This window comes from Bufo bufo, chromosome 8 (genome assembly GCF_905171765.1).
Source record: "Bufo bufo chromosome 8, aBufBuf1.1, whole genome shotgun sequence".
Lineage (NCBI taxonomy): Eukaryota > Metazoa > Chordata > Amphibia > Anura > Bufonidae > Bufo > Bufo bufo.
Window position 1 is genome coordinate 95033127 of NC_053396.1, and position 24120 is coordinate 95057246.

Consider the following 24120-nt stretch of genomic DNA (forward strand, 5'->3'; position numbering starts at 1 on the left):
GTCCTCTTGTAGCAGTTTTTCTTCTTTTAAATATTCTCTCCTCTTTTACCTTGTTGTTTCCCTTTATGTATTTAAAAGTTTCTATCATATCCCCTCTGTCTCGTCTTTCTTCCAAACTATACATGTTAAGGACCTTTAATCTTTCATGGTAAGTTTTATCCTGCAATCCATGTACCAGTTTAGTAACTCTTCTCTGAATCTCTCCAAAGTATCAATATCCTTCTGGAGATATGGTCTCCAGTACTGAGCACAATACTCCAAATGAGGTCTCACTAGTGATCTGTAGAGCGGCATGAGCACCTCCCTCTTTCTAGTTGTAATTCCTCTCCCTATACACCCAAGCATTCTGCTAGCATTTCCTGCTGCTCTATGACATTGTCTGCCTACCTTTAAGTCTTCTGAAATAATGACCCCTAAATCCCTTTCCTCAGATACTGAGGTTAGGACTGTATATCTGATTTTATATTCTGCTCTTGGGTTTTTACGCCCCAGGTGCATTATCTTGCACTTATCAACATTAAATTTTAGTTGCCAGATTTTTGACCATTCCTCTAGTTTTCCTAAATCCTTTTCCATTTGGTGGTGTATCCCTCCAGGAACATCCACCCTGTTACAAATCTTTGTGTCATCAGCAAAAAGACACACCTTACCATCGAGGCCTTCTGCAATTTCGCTGATAAAGATATTAAACAATATGGGTCCCAGAACAGATCACTGAGGTACCCCACTGGTAACAAGACCTTGGTCTGAATATACTCCATTGACTACAACCCTCTGTTGTCTGTCCCTCAGCCACTGCCTAATCCATTAAACAATATTGGAGTCCAAGCCCAAATACTGCAATTTATTGATAAGCCTTCTATGTGGGACAGTATCAAAAGCCTTACTAAAGTCTAGATAAGCGATGTCTACTGCACCTCCTCCATTATTTTAGTCACCCAATCAAAAAAATCCATGATTAGTTTGACATGAACTCCCTGAAGTAAACCCATGCTGTTTTTCATCTTTCAATCCATGCGATTTTAGATGTTCCACAATCCTCTCCTTAAGTATGGTTTCCATTAATTTCCCCACTATGGATGTCAGGCTTACTGGCCTATAGTTGCCCGATTCCTCCCTACTACCTTTCTTGTGAATGGGCACAACATTGGCCAATTTCCAATCTTCTGGGACAACTCCTGTTGCCAGTGATTGGTTAAATAAATCTGTTAATGGTTTTGCTAGTTCACCGCTAAGCTCTTTTAATAGCTTTGGGTGTATCCCATCAGGCCCCTGTGACTTATTTGTATTAATTTTAGACAGCTGACTTAGAACCTCTTCCTCTGTAAAGACACATGCATCAAAAGATTCATTAGTCTTCTTTCCTAACTGAGGTCCTTTTTCTTCATTTTCCTTTGTAAAAACTGAACAGAAGTATTCATTGAGGCAGTCAGCTAACTCTTTATTTTCTTCCATATACCTTCCTTCTTTTGTTTTTAATTTGGTAATTCCTTGTTTTAGTCTCCTGCATTTGCTGAAAGTGCTGCAAATGGATTATGGAGAGCCACAGAGTCCAGGGTGGATAAAAAAAAATCAATGATTTTTTTAAAAAAAATAAAAATCGGATTTTTTTTTAATATAAAATGCTTTTTGAGGAAAATATATTACCATCCAAAGGTTATTCCATCATAAAATAAAGATTAGTTTTTAAATTGTAAATGTAGAATAAGGCTGTACGTGGACTCCCATATTGTTGAATGGATTAGGCAGTGGCTGAGGGACAGACAACAGAGGGTTGTAGTCAATGGAGTATATACAGACCATGATCTTGTTACCAGTGGGGTACCTCAGGGATCTGTTCTGGTACCCGTATTGTTTAATATCTTTATCAGCGAAATTGCAGAAGGCCTCGATGGTAAGGTGTGTCATTTTGCTGATGACACAAAGATTTGTAACCGGGTTGATGTTCCTGGAGGGATACAGCAAATGGAAAAGGATTTAGGAAAACTAGAGGAATGGTCAAAAATCTGGCAACTAAAATTTAATGTTGATAAGTGCAAGATAATGCACTTGGGGCGTAAAAACCCAAGAGCAGAATATAAAATCTGTGATACAGTCCTAACCTCAGTATCTGAGGAAAGGGATTTAGGGGTCATTATTTCAGAAGACTTAAAAGGTAGGCAGACAATGTCAGAGCAGCAGGAAATGCTAGAAGAATGCTTGGGTGTATAGGGAGAGGCATTACCAGTATAAAGAGGGAGGTGCTCATGCCGCTCTACAGAGCAATAGTGAGACCTCATTTGGAGTATTGTGCGCAGTACTGGAGACTAGGGATCGACCAATTATCGGTTTTACCGATATTATCGGCCGATATTGAGGATTTTGAACGTTATCGGTATCGGCATCTCTTTTGCCGATATACCGATAACGTATGGGGAACACAGATCGCGCTGCTCTCAGCGCTCTCTGTGTTCCCTCAGCAGCACAGGGGAGAAGGAAGCAGTGTCTCCCTCCCCCTGTGCTGCTGCTGCCGCTGCAGTCAGTGAGAGGAAGAAGTACAAGAGGAGGGGAGGGGCTGTGGCCGCTGCGCCACCAATGAAGATAAGTCTTTCATTAATTCATATACAGGAGGCGGGAGCTGGCTGCAGAATCACATAGCCGGCTCCCGACCTCTATGACAAGTAGCTGCGATCTGCGGTAGTTAACCCCTTAGGTGCCGCGGATCGCAGCTACCGCTCATAGAGGTCGGGAGCCGGCTATGTGATTCTGCAGCCAGCTCCTGCCTCCTGTATATGAATGAGTAAGAGACTTATCTTCATTGGTGGCGCAGTGCGCCCCCCCCCCCCCCCCATAGTAAAAACATTGGTGGCGCAGTGCGCCCCCCCCCCCATAGTAAAAACATTGGTGGCGCAGTGCGCCCCCCCCCCCCCCAGTATTAATCATTGGTGGCAGTGGCCACAGGATCACCTCTCCCCTCCTCCTCCGATCGGAGCCCCAGCTGTGTAAACCTGGGGCTCCGATCGGTTACCATGGCAGCCAGGACGCTATTGAAGCCCTGGCTGCCATGTTCAGCTCCATGCTGCTGTGTGCACAGAGCACAGGGCAGCAGGGACAGTGTGATGTCCTATTCACCCTGATAGATCTATATCAGGGTGAATAGGACAAGGGTTCTAGTCCCTAAGGGGGCTAAAAGTTAGTAAAAAAATAAAATAAAAAATACACGTTAAAGGGAACCTGTCATCTGGATTTTGGGTATAGAGCTGAGGACATGGGTTGCTAAATGGCCACTAGCACATCCGCAATACCCAGTCCCCATAGCTCTGTGTGCTTTTATTGTTGAAAAAAAACGATTTGATCCATATGCAAATTACCCTGAGATGAGTCCTGTCCCGGAGAGGAGTCCAGTGTGAAGGAGCACCGCCCCGCATCCTCAATCTCCTCCTTGCTCCCCGACGTCAGACAGCCAGAGCGCCGTAATCTCGCGGTGCTGGGCTCCTTCACACTGGACTCCTCTCCGGGACAGGACACATCGCAGGGTAATTTGCATATGGATCAAATCGTTTTTTTTCAACAATAAAAGCACACAGAGGACTGGGTACTGGGTATTGCCGATGTGCTAGCGGCAATCTAGCAACCCATGTCCTCAGCTCTATACACAAAATCCAGGTGACAGGTTCCCTTTAACAATAAACATATTAATTTTCAGCAGATTTGTGTAGGAATTTTTTTTTCCCTCAAAAATGAAAATTCCCAGAATATCGGTATAAATTATCGGCTATCGGCCTGAAAGTTCACAAATTATCGGTATCGGCCCTGAAAAAATCAATATCGGTCGATCCCTACTGGAGACCATATCTCCAGAAGGATATTAATACTTTGGAGAGAGTTCAGAGAAGAGCTACTAAACTGGTACATGGATTGCAGGATAAAACTTACCAGGAAAGATTAAAGGACCTTAACATGTATAGCTTGGAAGAAAGACGAGACAGAGGAGATATGATAGAAACTTTTAAATCCATAAAAGGGAATCAACAAGGTAAAAAGAGGAGAGAATATTTAAAAGAAGAAAAACTGCTACAAGAGGACAGTTTTAAATTAGAGGGGCAAAGGTTTAAAAGTAATATCAGGAAGTATTACTTTACTGAGAGAGTAGTGGAAGCATGGAATAGCCTTCCTGCAGAAGTGGTAGCTGCAAATACAGTGAAGGAGTTTAAGCATGCATGGGATAGGCATAAGGTCATCCTTCATATAAGATAGGGCCAAGGGATATTCATAGTATTCAGTATATTGGGCAGACTAGATGGGCCAAATGGTTCTTATCTGCCGACACATTATATGTTTCTATATGTGTACATTTTTTGGTAAATAAATTCCATTAATCCATTCAATGTCATGCTCTTCCAGAGGTTTTTGTAAGATTATTGGGCATTTTTTCTGCCTACAAGATATTATCACAGATGCTTGGTTAAGGCTACTTTCACACCTGCGTTTAGGTCGGATCCGTCTGGTATGTGCCCAGACGGATCCGCACCTATAATGCAAACGCTTAGATCCGTTCAGAACGGATCCGTTTGCATTACCATGAAAAAAAAAAAAAAAAATAATAATTTTTTTTTTTTTTTTTTTGTTCATGATAATGCAAACGGATCCGTTTTGACTTTACATTGAAAGTCAATGGGAGACGGATCCGTTTGAAAATTGAGCCATATTGTGTCAACTTCAAACGGATCCGTCCCCATTGACTTACATTGTAAGTCTGGACGGATCCGTTTGCCTCCGCACAGCCAGGCGGACACCTGAACGCTGCAAGCTGCGTTCAGGTGTCCGCCTGCTGAGCGGAGCGGAGGACAAACGGAGCCAGACTGATGCATTCTGAGCGGATCCGCATCCATTCAGAATGCATTAGGGCTGGACGGATCCGTTCGGGGCCGCTTGTGAGCCCCTTCAAACGGAACTCACAAGCGGAGCCCCGAACGCTAGTGTGAAAGTAGCCTTACTTTTGCAGTTCTCAAAACTGAATTTGACTCAGCAGAGATCACATGCCTCTTCTTCACAGCAAAAATGCTATCACATGAACAGAGTCAACCTAATCAAACTAATATGAAAAGTTGTTATTCTAAAAATCTTCATCTACTTGCTTATTATAAGTTATACCAGCAAGAATTAGTCTTTGGTCAGTAAAGCTTGATTTAAATCATAGTTTTCTACATAGTTATTTAAATCGTGATTTAAATCATTTTGATTTAAATCAAATCCACCCTGCCACAGACTGTGGGACATGTCTTCTATCAACAACTCTCAGTCTACCAGAACCTACAGTAACCCATCTTCCATTTCTAGGGGGCCTCTGTGGCAGTGGCATTGCAACGTTCTCAGCCCGAGTTTGTTTAACGGTTAATTTACAAATCTCAGATTTCAAAAATGAGATTTCCTGTTGCATTATGGAGAGCTGTCTACAGATCAGACAGCATCCAAACCTCCGAAGAGTGGAACCTGAAATAAAAGCACAACAATTCCTACACAGAACCAGGTCTCCCATTTTAAAGAGGGGAAAGATTATAAAACAAACAAATCTTACTTGTTTAGATTGTATCCACCTCCAGATTACCTCCTGAATATCTCTAATGCACTTATAAAAATCAGCACTTGGAAAAAGCAGCAAGCTATAATTAGGCAAGCTAATACTATGTGGCTATATACACTCACCTAAAGAATTATTAGGAACACCATACTAATACGGTGTTGGACCCCCTTTTGCCTTCAGAACTGCCTTAATTCTACGTGGCATTGATTCAACAAGGTGCTGATAGCATTCTTTAGAAATGTTGGCCCATATTGATAGGATAGCATCTTGCAGTTGATGGAGATTTGAGGGATGCACATCCAGGGCACGAAGCTCCCGTTCCACCACATCCAAAAGATGCTCTATTGGGTTGAGATCTGGTGACTGTGGGGGCCATTTTAGTACAGTGAACTCATTGTCATGTTCAAGAAACCAATTTTAAATGATTCGAGATTTGTGACATGGTGCATTATCCTGCTGTAAGTAGCCATCAGAGGATGGATACATGTTCTCATTCTGTTTACGCCAAATTCGGACTCTACTATTTGAATGTCTCAACAGAAATCGAGACTCATCAGACCAGGCAACAGTCTTCCAGTCTTCAACAGTCCAATTTTGGTGAGCTTGTGCAAATTGTAGCCTCTTTTTCCTATTTGTAGTGGAGATGAGTGGTACCCGGTGGGGTCTTCTGCTGTTGTAGCCCATCCGCCTCAAGGTTGTGCGTGTTGTGGCTTCACAAATGCTTTGCTGCATACCTCGGTTGTAATGAGTGGTTATTTCAGTCAACGTTGCTCTTCTATCAGCTTGAATCAGTCAGCCCATTCTCATCTGACCTCTAGCATCCACAAGGCATTTTTGCCCACAGGACTGCCGCATTCTGGATGTTTTTCCCTTTTCACACCATTCTTTGTAAACCCTAGAAATGGTTGTGTGTGAAAATCCCGGTAACTGAGCAGATTGTGAAATACTCAGACCGGCCCGTCTGGCACCAACAACCATGCCACGCTCAAAATTGCTTAAATCACCTTTCTTTCCCATTCTGACATTCAGTTTGGAGTTCAAGAGATTGTCTTGACCAGGAGCACCCCCCCTAAATGCATTGAAGCAACTGCCATGTGATTGGTTGACTAGATAATTGCATTAATGAGAAATAGAACAGGTGTTCCTAATAATTCTTTAGGTGAGATTATATATATATTTTATATACACACACACACACACACACACACACACACACACTGCTCAAAAAAAATAAAGGGAACACAAAAATAACACATCCTAGATCTGAATTAATTAAATATTCTTCTGAAATACTTTGTTCTTTACATAGTTGAATGTGCTGACAACAAAATCACACCAAAAAAATAAATGGAAATCAAATTTTTTAACCCGTGGAGGTCTGGATTTGGAGTCACCCTCAAAATTAAAGTGGAAAAACACACTACAGGCTGATCCAACTTTGATGTAATGTCCTTAAAACAAGTCAAAATGAGGCTCAGTAGTGTGTGTGGCCTCCACGTGCCTGTATGACCTCCCTACAACGCCTGTGCATGCTCCTGATGAGGTGGCGGACGGTCTCCTGAGGGATCTCCTCCCAGATGTGGACTAAAGCATCTGCCAACTCCTGGACAGTCTGTGGTGCAACGTGACGTTGGTGGATAGAGCGAGACGTGATGTCCCAGATGTGCTCAATTGGATTCAGGTCTGGGGAACGGGCGGGCCAATCCATAGCATCAATGCCTTCGTCTTGCAGGAACTGCTGACACACTCCAGCCACATGAGGTCTAGCATTGTCTTGCATTAGGAGGAACCCAGGGCCAACCGCACCAGCATATGGTCTCACAAGGGGTCTGAGGATCTCATCTCGGTACCTAATGGCAGTCAGGCTACCTCTGGTGAGCACATGGAGGGTTGCGCGGCCCTCCAAAGAAATGCCACCCCACACCATTACTGACCTAATGCCAAACCGGTCATGCTGTAGGATGTTGCAGGCAGCAGAACGTTCTCCACGGCGTCTCCAGACTCTGTCACGTCTGTCACATGTGCTCAGTGTGAACCTGCTTTCATCTGTGAAGAGCACAGGGCGCCAGTGGCGAATTTGCCAAACTTGGTGTTTTCTGGCAAATGCCAAACGTCCTGCACGGTGTTGGGCTGTAAGCACAACCCCCACCTGTGGACATCGGGCCCTCATATCACCCTCATGGAGTCTGTTTCTGACCGTTTGAGCAGACACATGCACATTTGTGGCCTGCTGGAGGTCATTTTGCAGGGCTCTGGCAGTGCTCCTCCTGTTCCTCCTTGCACAAAGGCGGAGGTAGCAGTCCTGCTGCTGGGTTGTTGCCCTCCTACGGCCTCCTCCACGTCTCCTGATGTACTGGCCTGTCTCCTGGTAGCGCCTCCATGCTCTGGACACTACGCTGACAGACACAGCAAACCTTCTTGCCACAGCTCGCAATGATGTGCCATCCTGGATAAGCTGCACTACCTGAGCCACTTGTGTGGGTTGTAGACTCCGTCTCATGCTACCACTAGAGTGAAAGCACCGCCAGCATTCAAAAGTGACCAAAACATCAGCCAGGAAGCATAGGAACTGAGAAGTGGTCAGGTCACCACCTGCAGAACCACTCCTTTATTGGGGGTGTCTTGCTAATTGCCTATAATTTCCACCTGTTGTCTATCCCATTTGCACAACAGCATGTGAAATTGATTGTCACTCAGTGTTGCTTCCTAAGTGGACAGTTTGATTTCACAGAAGTGTGATTGACTTGGAGTTACATTGTGTTGTTTAAGTGTTCCCTTTATTTTTTTGAGCAGTGTATATATACACATACACACACACTCCCACAAATGCTCCTCCCCCAACAACAAATTTAACACCTTAATCACCTCTTCTCATTTGCAATCAGACAATAGTGATAGCCTGTCTAACAAATTCCTCACCTGTTTTGAAACAGTGTCCGAGTATCCACCAGAAACACCGCTGAAGTTCTGCTACAGTGGAAAAGCTCTGAGTTAGTCTAAGTTAGTCTCCTGAATATCTCCAAGCAGCAAGCACATCCGTGGCTTTAAAGAACGCTTTGGTTTTCAACCGCCCATTATCAACAAAGATTGTGAGGTCAAGGAAGTCAATAGAAGTGGCGCTAATGGTAGTAGTAGAAGAGATTCCCATTATTTAATTTTCTCCAGACTCTTGTGATACAAGTTCCATCATATTTAAAAAGATACTGGAAGCGTAATTCAGCTCATCAATAATCCCTGTTACCGGGATTTTGTGTATAGAGCTGAGGACATGGGTTGCTAGATGGCCGCTAGCACATCCGCAATACCCAGTCCCCATAGCTCTGTGTGCTTTTATTGTGTAAAAAAAACGATTTGATACATATGCAAATTAACCTGAGATGTGTCCTGTGTGTGACTCATCTCAGGGACACGACTAATCTCAGGTTAATTTACATATGTATCATATCGTTTGTTTGTTTTTTAAACAATAAAAGCACACAGAGCTATAGGGACTGGATATTGTGGATGTGCTAGCGGCCATTTAGCAACCCATGTCCTCAGCTCTATACACAAAATCCCAGTGACAGGTTCCCTTTAAAGGGAAATATCACTTGCGAAAGCACGGGAGTAATCTACGTACTGGAGTGCCCTTGTGGCCTCCAGTACGTGGGAAGAACTACCAGAAAACTTAAAATAAGAATACAAGAACATGTCCGCAACATTAAGAAGGGAATTGATACTCACAACGTCCCGTTGCATTTTAAGAAACATCATCAGAAAGAACCGAGGGGTCTGCGGTTTGTAGGGGTGGAGCTAGTTAGGACGGATTGGCAAGGTGGAAATCTAATTGCCAAAATTAATAAAAAAAGAGGTTGAGTGGATGTACAATCTTGATACACTCCAACCCAGTGGTCTAAATATTGAATGCGATTTAAAATCCAGTCTAGTTTAACCTTTTTACCAGGTTAAAAGAGTGTGTAGCCGCATCTTTAAATGTGGTAAAGGACCTTTGGTTGTAAGGGGTGTGTCTAAGTGCTGATAGGGTGTATTTGGCCATGTGCCCCTCATCACATGATGGGTCACGTGATGAGATACCTTTAGTGAATGGAGATCTGCGCCGTGTACAAACTTTACGGGCTGAAAGGAATAGGATCAAATGAGGAAATTACATATAGATTTAGCGGTTCTTATGGATGATAATAGATGAGTGACCTATTTATTATTATTATACATTTTTATATATGTGACATTTTTAGTGGTGGGATGTATGTAATTGCATAATGAGGGAATGGGTGGGTTTAGGGGAGTGTTTTAAAGGTCTTGACTGTATAGTTTAGATATTCGCTCCTGATGAAGCGAGTAAGCGAAACCCAGGTCGGGCGGTACTCTGCATGCAGTTTGTGATTTTATATGCATTGAAACAAGTGTTCGTCTAGAAGTATAATAAATTATTTTAATATACGGAGGAAGTCGGAGCTTCACTATGGTCGCGATCCCTTGATATCCAACAGGAAACTACGGTGAAAGAGAGATGCCAGCTTGATGGTCCTTTTTCCATGTCCGGAGGGAGGAATGGTTCTGTGCTAGAGCTAAGGAAGCTCGGTTAACAGTGAATAGCAGCGCGGTCCTTCGATAAGTACTTTGTTTTCACTGCCTGGCCTATTTGAAATATGGGAACAGAGGCTGATGGGACCATGATCTTCAGCTAAGGGCTCATGTCTCTGGGGAGCCGGTTTTGGATCCATTTTCTGATGACAGAAGCACTTTAAATCTAAATAGAAGTACAATGAGCAATGTTATATGCCGAATTTAAAGATGACGTTTCACTGCTCCTGACATGTCTGTTAATAGCTTCATGCATTTCCCATGTAATAACAATTCTGGAGCAGCTATTCTTATGGCTCTATGTTGTGACATTCCTCTGTTATTTCTACTAGAAGTTATGAATGAATTTCTATTAGCCTTCAGTAAGGGTGCAGAGGGGTGGTAACCAGTTGGGGGTGTGTACCTGCACAGACTCACTCTATCCAATCAGTGCTGCCATTTTTAGACTATGCAGGTACACACCCCCAGTGGTTACCTCCCCTCTGTACCCTTACTGCCGACAGCTAGCAATTATTTATAACTTCTAGTAGAAATAATAGAAGACTGGGACAACATACAGACATAAGAATAGATGTTCCAGAATTGTTAGTACGTGGGGAATGCATGAAGCTATTAAAACAGACATGTCAGGAGTGGTGAAAAGTCCTCTTAAAGTTTCCTTTGTATTTTTCCTTGCGATTCATTGCATTAAAAATTGCAACAAACTCCCCAGTGTGAATCTGACATGAAGGATTGGTCCATGCACAACAGTATCATCACATTTCTACTTCATAAAGAAAAGAAGCTGTTTCGTTTTTTTATGACTGAAGTCCTACCCGAAGGCTAAGTTCACATTGTGTTCTAAACAAGGCAATAACTTACCGCAGCGTCCAGATGTTAGGGAGCGCTCCATAGCACACAGTTGTAGGCTTCCCTAGAACATAATGTAGTTCCTGTATTTTTTTTTTTTTAAACCTTGTACTTACCTGCCCTTTTCTACAGACACAGGTTACAAGGAAATTTCCACAAACTGCCTAAGTTCTCCTCTCTGGTAAGATGACCCGGCAGAGAACAGCTTGCCGGAGTTCACTGGATCTGGCATTACCAAATACTGCAGTTCTCTTCCAGACCCCATAGACTATAATTACCATTCCTCTTGTCAAAGGCGTGTGTCCCTACCGTCTGGCACTGTCAGCACTGACTGGACAGTGTCATTCCATGTAGGGGCACACCCAAACTCTTAACACCCAGTTGTCAATGTATTCTAATAGGAGTAATGGAGGAGAAATTAGGGGTGGGCGATATGGCCTAAAATCTATATTGCGATATAATTTTAAGCATGTGCGATATATTTATCGCGATATATTGTTTTCTATATTGGGGGGGGGGGGGGGGGTGTTTAAACGTTTTTATATTTTTTTATTTAAGAACTATTAGCCTCCTCAAGGGCTAGAACCCTTGTCATATTCACCCTAATAGAGCTCTATTAGGGTGAATAGGACTTTACACTCTCCCTGCTGCCCTGTGCTTTGTGCACACAACAGCAGGGAGCTGACCATGGCAGCCTGCCTCTGATCAGCCCCCCCAGCCTCTCCCTCTTATCAGCCCCCTCTGGTAACTCAAACCCACCCCCCCTCCCTCCCCAGTATTAATCATTGGTGGCAGTGGCCACAGGGTGTCCCCCCCCCCCCCCATCATTAGTGGCAGTGGGCAGTTCCGATCGGAGTCCCAAAAGTGTAATGCTGGGGCTCCGATCGGTTACCATGGCAGCCAGGACGCTACTAAAGACCTGGCTGCCATGGTATGTTAGTGAGCAGCATTATAATCACGTGCGCCGTGGCCGCCAGGCGCTCCTTCTCATAGGTCTGTGCGTCGCATTGCTAATGCTATAAGCATTAGCAATGCGCCGCACAGACAGAAGAAGGAGCGACCGGCGGCCACGGCGCACGTGAGTATAATGCTGCTCACTAACATACCGTGGCAGCCAGGACTTCAGTAGCGTCCTGGCTGCCATGGTAACCGATCGGAGCCCCAGCATTACACTGCTGGGACTCCGATCGGAACTGCCCACTGCCACCAATGCAGAGACTGAAGAACATTCCCGGCACCCGACCTCTGACAGGACTCTGTGATCCGCGCGATTAACCCCTCAACTGAGGGGTTAATTGCGGCGGATCGCAGCGTGCAGTCATAGGGGCCGGGATATGGCCAGCACATGAACACTACGTTGGTATTCAGGCATTCATTGGTGGCGCAGTGGCGACAGTCCCTCCCCTCCTCCTCCTACTCTGTTCTTATTGGTGGCCAGCAGCAGCTGCGCACAGTGGGAGGGAGGGACTCCCTCCTCCTCCTCCTCTGTGCCGGCTCAGGAGAACATGGTGCGCGCCGAGAGCGCGATCATTCACTACCGCTCTGTGGTCATATCGCGGTCCGGCGATATAGGCGATATGCACAAATTCCATATCGTGGCACAAATTTAGATCACATATCGCCCACCCCTAGGAGAAATACAGTATTGAGAAAAATGCTCCAGAATTATTATTCTATAGGGGAATACAGGCGGCAGGACAGGGTGCTCACAGCCTTGGGGTGCTTTTAGGTCATTTATTTGAGAAAGGGGTACTTAACACTCCAAAACTGGCTCCAAGGACTGGCAGAGTCCCATGTGTATACTCATAGGCGGAGGAGAGTATATACAATTCAGAGGTGTTTCCAGGAAATGCTGGATTTTTCCCATGTACGCTCATATGGCACAAGATGCCAGTACGACAGTCACCCTGTGCTGGATACCAAGCACACACAATACTTACTGATCGTCTTGTGTATTTACAGTCAGAAATCACAATTGTTCCGAAAAAACAAGTCTTTATCATCAAAAGTGTTTCCCTCTATGTAGAGACAGTCTGCCTCATTTGTTTGACCTAAATGAAGGACCGCTATCAATTTCATGCTTCAATTTACCTCTGCAAACACATTTTCTGAAAATGAAATCTCGGCCTCTCGTCATGAGGGATTGCTACGCTCTGGAGCCTCAACACATCAACATTCGAGAAATTATGGCTTAGAAGCTGCTCAATGGGAAAAACGCTTGAAAAGAGACAAGCATCCAGGTGCAGCATTAAGAGCTCCTGCAGGAAGCTGCCACGCATTTCATATTCATACAGCAGTTACAGGACGGAGATGAATGACACACGGACAATGCAATCACCAATATAAGAGAACCTGCAATACTAGTGACATCACAATACTCGTACATCTGTTTTGCTGGTGACTGGCATCACAGCAAAGCCTACTGCCCCCGCAGATGTTAACCTGGAGATCCTCTGTCAATGTCAACCCCACCTATTATATATGGATATATCCGGCACAGCAAACACACCAATAACGGACTGGAAAAAATGAGCTCATTTATCTTGATTACGTCGTGCTAACAGGAAAAGTGCGGCAAGCAAAAAAAAAAACACTACAGGAAATAGCACGCTACACAAGCCTTAAAGAGGAAGTCTGTTTTCATAACTACATGCATTCCCCATGTAATAACAATCCTGGGGCATCTATTCTTATGGCTCTATGTTGTGCCGTTCCTTTGTTGGACGTTATGAATGAATTGCCTGCGGCTTGCAGTAAAGCTACAGAGAGGTGTTACCAGTTGGGTGTGTGTCCCTGTACAGACTAACACCAACAGCACTGGTACAGGCAGACATAGCCGCTACTGGTAACACTGGTACCTTTACTGCTGACAATCTATTTCTAAACTTCCAGCAGGAATAATACAGGAATGGCACAACATAGGGTCATCATTATTTATTATTAAAACGCCATAATATAAAAATAGCAATAAGCATGAATAAGGTTACTTTCACACTTGCGGCAGAGTGATCCGGCAAGCAGTTCCGTCGCCGGAACTGCCTGCCAGATCCGGCAAAACGCATGCCAACTGACGCCATTTGTAAGACTGATCAGGATCCTTATCAGTCTTAAAAATGCCTGATCAGGCAGAAAAATGCATTGAAATGCCGGATCAGTCTTTCCGGTGTCATCAGGCAAAACGGATCCGGCATTTATTTTTTTTCACTTTTTTTCTGACTGGAAGGACGGATCTGGCACTAATAAATTCCTATGGAAAAAATGCTGGATACGAAATTTAGGCAAGTCTTCAGCTTTTTTCGCTGGAGATAAACCCGTAGCATGCTGCGGTTTTCTCTTTTGCCTGATCAGTCAAAATGACTGAACTGAAGACATCCTGATGCATCCTGAATGGATTGCTCTCCATTCAGAATGCATGGGGATATACCTGATCAGTTATTTTCCGGCATTGAGCCCTTTTGACGGAACTCAGTGCCGGAAAAGAAAACGCTAGTGTGAAAGTACCCCAAGACTAGTTACAAGCTGGTACAGAAGGAGAGAGGACTCTGCCCGCGAGGACTTACAGTCTACAAGTCATAAGAATAGAAGCAGAATTGTTATTACATGGGGAATGCAAGTACAAGTAGTTAATAAAACAGGCATGTCAGGAGAGGTGACCGCTCCAAATATCTTATTAGCACATAGACTTTAAAGGGGTACATATACATTTGCAACCCTTTTCTTACTGCTCTAATGACTAAAGAAAAAAATAAAGGACTTGGCAAACTTTAGTATATATCCTATAGTTTTGCGTCTAAAGCCAGCTGCCATGCTGACCCATTTGTTTTCATGGTAACCGGCAGCAAACCCTGTGCAGTCAGATCCTGCAATCACCATACACTCTTCCCTCTGACCCAGACGTCTGGTGGTCGTACATCCAGTAGGGTAGAAGTAGGAGACAGGTGCTGAACAGTAGGATCATCCTGAAAAGTGTTGTCAATTAAAGGGGTTGTCTCACTTCAGCAAGTGCCATTTATGTAGAGAAAGTTACTACAAGCCGCTTACTAATGTATTGTTATTAACCATATTGCTTCCCTTGCTGGCTTCATTCATTTTTGCAGGACATTATACATGGCTCATTTCTATGGTTGCAGCCACCCTGCAATCCATCAGTGGTGGTCATGCTAGCACACTATAGGAAAAAGTACTTTTTCCTTTATTGTTCAAGCACGGCCACCACTGATGGATTGCAGGTCGGTCTGTAAGCATGGAACCGAGAAGTGTATAACGTGATGGAAAAATGAATCCAGCCAGCAAAGGAAGCAATATGGACAATCACAATACATTAGTAAGTATGAACTTGTTCTACATATTAAGTGCCACTATCTGAAATGAGACAAGCCCTTTAAATAAAATTTTAAAAAAACTGTCAGCAAATGGAATAAAGCAAAAATTTTTTTTTATATATATATATATATATATATATATATATATATATATATATATATATATATATATAGGATCGACCGATTATCGGTTTGGCCGATATTATCGGCCGATATTGAGGATTTTGAACGTTATCGGCATCTATTTTGCCGATATACCGATAACGTATTGGGAACACAGAACGCGCTGCTCTCAGCGCGTTCTGTGTTCCCTCCGCAGCACAGGGGAGAAGGAAGCAGTGTCTCCTCCCCCTGTGATGCCGCTGCCTCCAATGACAGGACGGAAGACAAGAGAAGGGGAGGGGCTGTGGCCGCTGCGCCACCAATGAAGATGAGTCTTTCATTAATTCAAATACAGGAGGCGGGAGCTGGCTGCAGAATCACATAGCCGGCTCCCGACCTCTATGAACGGCAGCTGCGGTCCGCGGTAGTTAACCTCTTAGGTGCCGCGGATCGCAGCTACCGCTCATAGAGGTCGGGAGCCGGCTATGTGATTCTGCAGCCAGCTCCCGCCTTCTGTATGTGAAAGAGAGGTATCTTCATTGGTGGCGCAGTGCGCCCCCCCCCCCTCAAGCAGTGCGCCCCCCACCCCAATAGTAAAAACATTGGTGGCGCAGTGCGCCCCCCCCTCAAGCCCCCTAGTATTAGTCATTGGTGGCGCAGTGCGCCCCCCACCCCCATCCCAATAGTAAAAACATTGGTGGCGCAGTGCGCCCCCCCCCCCCCCCCCCCCCAGTTCTAATCATTGGTGGCAGTGGCCACAGGATCCCCTCTCCCCTGCTCCTCCGATCGGAGCCCCAGCAGTGTAAGCCTGGGGCTCCGATCGGTTACCATGGCAGCCAGGACGCTATTGAAGCCCTGGCTGCCATAGTCAGCTCCATGCTGCTGTGTGCACAGAGCACAGGGCAGCAGGGAGAGTGCGAGATCCTATTCACTCTGATAGAGATCTATCAGGGTGAATAGGACAAGGGTTCTAGTCCCTAAGGGGGCTAAAAGTTAGTAAAAAAAAAAAAAAAAAAAAAAAAATATTAAGTATAAATGAAAAAGATTTACAAAAAAAAAAAATAATAATACACGTTAACAATAAACATTAATTTTCAGCAGATTTGTGTAGGAAAATTTTTTTCCCCTCAAAAATAAAAATACCCAGAATATCGGTATAAATTATCGGCTATCGGCCTGAAAGTTGACAAATTATCGGTATCGGCCCTAAAAAATCAATATCGGTCGATCCCTAATATATATACACACACACACACACACACACACACACACTGTATATCATACTCACCCCTTCACACTTCTGCAGCTTCCAGCATTGTGCTCTGGTCCCCCTCCCCCCACAGCAGTGATGTACTGTACACAACACGTCACCACTGCAGCCAATCACTGGCCTCAGCTGTCACGCCCTGTAGACTGCCATTTTGACATTTACGGTTTCTTATTATGTGGTCTGTAACCTACACAATGAAAAGGCCAATAAAGTGAAACACCTTCCAGTTTATTCCAGGGGGAAAAGAGCTCTGTTTCCACCCACGGCTACATCATGTCACCTACTGTTTGACCATCAGGCTTCTATAGCGTCTGCTATATCAGCCAAAGTACGGTTCTCTATGCAAGTCTATGGGACCACCACTGAGGCTCTCATAGACTTGCACAGAGACCCAATTCCTTCAAACACTGGAGAAGTCCAGTGGTCAGACGACAGATCACATGATGCAAAAACAGCTGGGGACTGAAATCTTTTTTCCTGCAATAAAGTAGCCAGTAAGGTATTTCACTTTACTACACTCTTTGTGCAGGTAACAATCAGGGCCACAAATTGTATGCAAACTACTGGATGCTGCAGGAAATGCACCATGGAGCCCATCAATTACATGGACGACTGCCATACTGGGCACTATATAGTGATACCACACAATATTTCTATAGCAGGACTGTCTTGTAAAGACATCTGATGGTCGATCTCTGAACGCACCAGTAGTCAACCACTCAACCCTTTACTTTTCTTTTGGGAAAGGATTCGTTATTACAGGGAATTTCCTGGTGGACTTAAGCTGTCTGTACATGACATGGACTATTCCCTGAAAGGACATCACGTAGTGTGCCACGGTTGCCAAAAGCCAGAAACGCAATCTGGAATGGGTTGCTTCTGATGAGACATCCTTCTTATGAACCTTTGCCAGGGACCTTCCAGTGCATGGAGACACGTTCTCTTCTTTATCTACATTCATGGACTTGGTACACTTGTTACAATAATGTACGACATTTACCTAGACCAGTGGTGGCGAACCTTTTAGCGGCCGGGTGCCCAAACTGCAACCCAAAACCCACTTATTTATTGCCAAGTGCCAACACAGCAATTTAACCTGAATACTACAGTCCAATATGATACATTGGTCTGCGCTGATGAATGGCAGGAAAAGTCTAAGGCAGGTGCCCGCAGCGAGAGGGCTCTTAGAGCCGCCACTGACCTAGACTATAAGAGGGATGGTTCTACATAATGGAGGAGCAGCAATAGCAGAAGGTCAGTGTGGGCTCAAAGGATTTATAATTCAGAACCTGGGAGATGAAACTACAAAACATTAGAGCAGTGGTTTGGGAGGCACAGATGACTCTCAGGACTTTGCTGACACTGACCCCAATGACAATCAGGAGGTTGGGGGGTCACAACTGGTTTCCAGAGGCCAAAATCACATCACTAGCAGATAACACTGGGGTACCACTGCCTTGACACCAGGCACATTAGGAACCTCAGCCTTGTTCACATCAGTGATGGAGGCTTTGCTCGGGGCCTCTGTCACAGATTATTTTTTTTTTTATGGACAAAATATTTCTGAACAGAAAGTGAACAGACTCCTTTGTAGTCCATGGAGTCTGTCCGGCACCATTTGTATAAGTTATGTGCTGAATCTGGCACTTCCATTATTATATTCTGCCCAAAAAATTAAGAATGGAAGTTACTACCAGTGATGTGAACGCACCCTTAGGGCTCATGCACATGAAGGTATTTTTTGTCTTCATCGGATCCACATTTTTTGTGGGTCGGATGCGAAACCATTCACTTCAATGGGGCTTCTAAAAAAAAAAAATATATTGTCCATTCAGTAAAAAAAAATAAAACCTGTTCTGTTATTGTCCACATTATGGAAAAGGATAGGACTGTTCTATTATGGCCCGGACATTCCATTCGGCAAAATACAGAATGCATACGGCCGGTATACGTGTTTTCAGATCCAGAATTGCGGACCTCAAAAACAGCAACAGATTGCTATGTACAATCATGCCACAGCTCGCGTCATGGTAAATGGGGACCTATCCTCTCCTTTCCAAATCCACAGTGGAACCAGTCAGGGATGCCCCCTGTCCCCCCTCCTTTTCATACTGGCAATGGAACCCCTCCTATCCACGCTTCGGGCAGATACGGATATCAGAGGCCTGAACCTAGGTGGTCATGATCATAAAATAGCGGCATTTGCCGACGATGTTATGATAATGACAACTAACCCCAAAATCTCTCTCCCTAAAATTCAGGAACACTTAAAGCATTATAGTGCACTTTCAAACTTTAAGATTAATGAGAGTAAATCCAACATAATTAGTACTGGAATATCCCCCCGACTTAAACTTTCTCTAATGGAAAATTCCCCATTTAACTGCTCTTCCCCGACTATTACATATTTAGGAGTCAAACTTAGCCCCAATAATTCAGACCTCTTCGCACTTCACTATATCCCCCTAAAAGCCTCACTCTGGAAGCTTGGAAATGGTTTGGCTCCTCCCATTGCTCAGTGCCTTTTCCCTCTCCGCTAATCACAGTCCGTGATATCTTAGGCTCATCCTCCATTGGTCCACGCTACTCCTCCTCTAAATCAGTTAGATCCTCTTCCTTGCCAATTTCCCATCTTCTTGAATCCCAAGGATCTCTAGCATCCTTAGATCCCCTCAAAACTTTTCTTAACCCACAACCCTGCGACTTCACCCTTTTGTCACTTATCAAAACCTTTGTTTCCAGAAACAACATGAAGGGAGAGCTCCTACGTCCCCTTACATGGTATGAAGCCTTAATAGTAAACCCCAACCCTCCAAAAAAATGTATCTCACAGATTTATAATAAACTACGCTCGCCCCCCCCCCCTCCCTAATCGTTAAGCCCGCGTTCATTCGCACTTGGGAAAAAGACCCTGGGATAGATCTGCCCCTCTCAATTTTGCCCACATTATTTGAAATACCACATAAATCATCACGATGTGTACGAGTTCAGGAAACCGGTTACAAAATCCTGTCACACTGGTACATTACCCCAATTAAATCCTCGCACTTTTCTGGATCTTCCTCAGACAGATGCTGGAGATGCTTAGAGGAGAAAGGCACCTTCCTCCATATCTGGTGGCAATGACCTTCTATTAGTAAGTGGTGGTCGGATAGCATCCAGATCAGTAATCAAATCTGCTCTTCATCGGTCAGGATATCCCCTTATGGAGCCCTTCTTTCCTACTTCGATGAGGGCACAACTCCCCCTCCCTCTTTTCTCTTCAAACAACTTCTGATAGCGGCTCGCCTTCTGATACCTAAATATTGGCTACAGACCCATCTTCCCTCGGTGGAGCAGTGGAGGCTCAAGGTGCATCAGCTTTACCGCTTTGAGGAACTCGCCTCTTGGGAATCTCGAATCCATCCGGCTTTTATTAAACGTTGGGCCCTTTAGACAAAATACAGGTTTCTCAAAACCCAATAATTCTCAGCTGCATCCTACTGGTACTTCATGGTCCTGCCTTTAGTGTTCCACTGCTAAACAGAGTGAAGCCCTCTTATTGCCATCATTTAACGCAGATGAAAGGAAAGTGACTCTAACCGCCTTCTAACATCGCACACGTTCACGTTTGAGATAGATGGGCTTGGTCTGAGGGACCCTTGACGGTTTTCATATCAAACTAGGAAATGTGTTGCCTAATAATAAAATGCTTGTCTCCATTGGGACCTTGAATATACAAAATGTATGCTTGTCTATCAACTACTTGAAACCGGCTGCTATTCATTACCATCCTTTATACAAACTGATGTCCTCTTATGACTATGTATCTGGTACCGAGTTACACCACTGTTGGGGTCATGTTTGCTTTGTCTTTTTTCTGATAATGAAAATAAAATATTTTAAAATAAAAAATAAATTAAAAAAAAGCAACAGTCGTGTGCATGAGCCCTTAAAAGGATTTTCCCAGAATCAAAACATATCTGCCATCCACAGGAGAGGTGACAAATGTGTGACTGCTCTGGGGTGGCTCACCCACCATGGCCGTGTCCCCCATGTGGTCGAGCATGGGTACTGCAGCTCCCTGCAAAGTCTATGGGACCGCCCCATTCATACCGGGAACTCGGGTTGAGTGTCTTTGGAAGAAAAAGTAGCATGGCATCAGTGGGGGCCCCCTATAAAAGGTAAGCCCATAATTAGACTAGGGCTAAACTGATGAAAGGTCCTCTTTAATAACTTTGGCAGGGTTTGCACACAGACTATCTGCTGTGTATGGGGGAAGAAGGATCGGGCATGTTGAAATATCCATGTCCCCCGTCTTTTTGTTATGGGGATGAATAGCTGTCAGGCAGGTGTATTTGAGGAGGGGTGACAGGAAAACCTACAGAAGCGGCGATGCTAGAGACACTACGAATAGTATACATCATCCCAAGCTATGGAAAAGAGGATTCCGGGAACAGTACAACAAACCTGCTGCTACCCAAAAGGAACACTTACCGCCTATAAAGCTTTAGTTCAGCTAGCAAAGGGTTAATCACACAGGCATTCATTTACAGATTACTGGCAGTGTTCACACCTAAACGTACCATGGCGATGAATCGGAACTAGGACAGGAGGCGGCAATCACTTCAACAAGTTTATCAAGTCAGGAAACACAAGCCTCTACACAACCATTCACACCTGCGGTTCCGGTGGTACTATGGGTCACTTACCGGGCGCGCTCTGTATCACTGTAGTGGGAGCTGCGTCTTCCCGCTCAGCTCTGACAACTAAGTGAATGGAGACCCGGCTTGCGCGGCTAAAAGACAGTTTCTTGATGTCGGGGTCACGTGATCGGCGGTGGGCGGAGTCACGGCTCGGGTTGAGGGGCTGTACGGAAAGAAGCGCAGACGGAAGAGGAGAACGCACCCGGTGAAGCAGGTGCTGCGGCAATGCATGTACATATACTCGCTCCTGTGCGGAGTGCTGGAGCTGTGGCCCTTCGTGATGCGGCTAGCAGTGTGGGATTTGTTTTCACTATTAAAAAAACAAATAGAATATATATTTTAAAAAATAAAATAAAAACAGTGAAGCTGAATGTATATTGTGCGCAGCAGAACCGTGAGAGGGTAATGAAGGCGCATTTCTGTGTAGCAGGGAGCTGCAGGTGTGCCAACATAGTTTGTGTGTGCAGCAGAGCTGTGTTTGTAATGTTATGTTCACACTACCTTTTATTTTTCCATGGATCAGTGTGCCAGTTCTGAGTATTTGTGCATCTCCCGCAAAATACGGTTGCGGTCCACATTTTATTTGTGGACCCATTGGTGTTTTTGTGGTTTGCGTTCTGGATGATCCGTGTCCATTCCGCAAAGGGATAGAACTTTTCTACTTGCAGGGACTGCGTCCGGATTTTGCGGACCACAAAACTGATATGGTCGAGTGCATGGGGCCTGACTTGATCTCCCCTACTGAATCCTGTACGGCCCCCATTATGGGGGGTGTTAGCTCCTAGCAGCGGTGAGCCCAGCCGCCCCGGGGAAGGGGCAGAGTACATGACCAGCCGGCAGTGCTCCAGGGACGAGGACCTGATGACACCAGGGTGAGGGTTGCATCATGCTCCACACCAACCACAGCTTCTTGCATCAGATCCTGATGAATAATTTTACACCAGGCTGAAAAGACTTTTTACAACTCTGAAGGTTTAATGGGGTTAGCCAGGGTTTTAACCCCATCATTACCACACCTACTTTGGGCTTGTAGGACTTTTTTTTCTTCTTTTATTATCACAGTTCAAGAGCTTTAATATCTTTAGTTCTCCATCAACATACGGTAGCTATAGGAGAGCTTGTGGTTTTTTTTTTATACGGGTTGTATTTTTCAATGGCAACATTTTGGGGACTTAACGTATTAAACTTTATTAACGCTTTCTTGAAAAGGAATAGAAAAAAGAAACAAAGTCCACCGGTATTTTGTGAGGGTTCACCTTGTGGCATAAGTGCCATCTTTATTCTGCAGGTCAGTACAATGACAACGATACCAAGTTTATTTTTTTTTATGTTTTACACAATAAATACCGTACACTTTGCTTAAATGTTTTTGTGTTGCCAATTTTTTTGGTTTATTAGTCGATTGAGTGGCGAGATTGTGATATTCTGATAACGTTTCCTTCCATTTTTGGGAGGAAAAATTAAAAAGCTATTTTGACATTGTTTTTTACACCATACACCAATAGCCAACTTTATAAGAATGGTAATAACAGACATGGAAATGCAAAGTCTGTAATTCCTAATAAAGTTTCTAATTAAAGGGGTTGTGCGATATTAAACCACAGTGGATAGGTTATAAGAATCAGATCAGCAGTGGTCTGACTGCTGGGACCCCAAACGATCATGAGGTTGGGGTCACATTCCCTCAAATGAATGGAGCAGAAGGTTGAGCACGCACCCCATCACTCTTTCATTCTTTGCGAGACCGCCGAAAGTGCTTTACTCTGCTATCCCTGGCAAGACCACAGGGAATGAAATGGGCTGCAGTGCTCATGCTCAACCCGCCGCTCCAGTCATTCAGCGGAATGGGACTCTCTTCTTGTGATCATTGAGGTCCCAGTGGTCAAACCCCATCCAATCTCATTCTTAAACCTTATCCCATTGGCAGACTGGCCATAGACATGTCTTATGTCTTCCGTATCCGTTCCGTTTTTGCAGAACCATCTATTGAAAATTTTATGCCCATCCCAATTATTTCTGTGTAATCACTGTATACTATATACGGAATGGAAAAACGGAATGGAACAGGAAACACTACTGAAACAAAAAATGGATTCATTAAAAGCATCCTGCAAAACACTGAAAAAGCCATACGGTCATGTGAACGAGCCCTTATACTGTAGATAAGGGATAAGTTAAAGGGGTTGTGTCACCTCAGACATATTGCTAGGATATGTCACCAATGTTAGGTGCGGGTCCCACCTTTGGTGTCAAGCGACCAGTGTCGTCGCTGTGTAGCCCTAGACCAATTTGTACCACTGAGGTGTGGAGCGGAGTAAGGGTACCTGCACATGATGCAGATTTATGTGCAGAAAATTCACACAAAAAAAAATAAAAAATGCACCTAAATCTGCAATATTGATCACATCTTGTATGCGTTTTTTGGTGCAGATTTAAATTTTCTGCAGATCTCCCCCTTCCATTGAAAAGGGTGCAATCTGCACCAAAAAAAATAAATTTTAAAATGCAACAATTGAAATGCTGTGGATTTCAAAATCCACATAGCTTTTTTCTTAGGTGCAGAAATTGAACTGCTAAGTGTACATGGGATTTGGGGATTTGTCTGGTATTGTGTTACGCTGCGCTTTATCCAGTTTTTTGCTACTGCTTTCCAGTGAACATAGAATCACTATGCAGAGACCTGGCTGTAGGGAACCAAGCATGACCAGCTTGACCAAGCATGTGTGACCAGCTATTTGGGAGGGT

The 24120-nt window shown here is 44.3% G+C and overlaps 1 protein-coding gene across 1 annotated transcript in view; it reads right to left on the reverse strand.

The window, feature by feature from the left end:
* SLC7A3 (solute carrier family 7 member 3) overlaps positions 1 to 21458 on the reverse strand; it is a 54656-nt gene extending 33198 nt beyond the window's left edge. Inside the window, exon 1 of the mRNA XM_040404922.1 lies at positions 21382 to 21458. The gene's annotated coding sequence lies outside the window, so the exon portion shown is untranslated. The remainder of the gene's footprint in view (positions 1 to 21381) is intronic.
* Positions 21459 to 24120: the final 2662 nt, after the last annotated feature.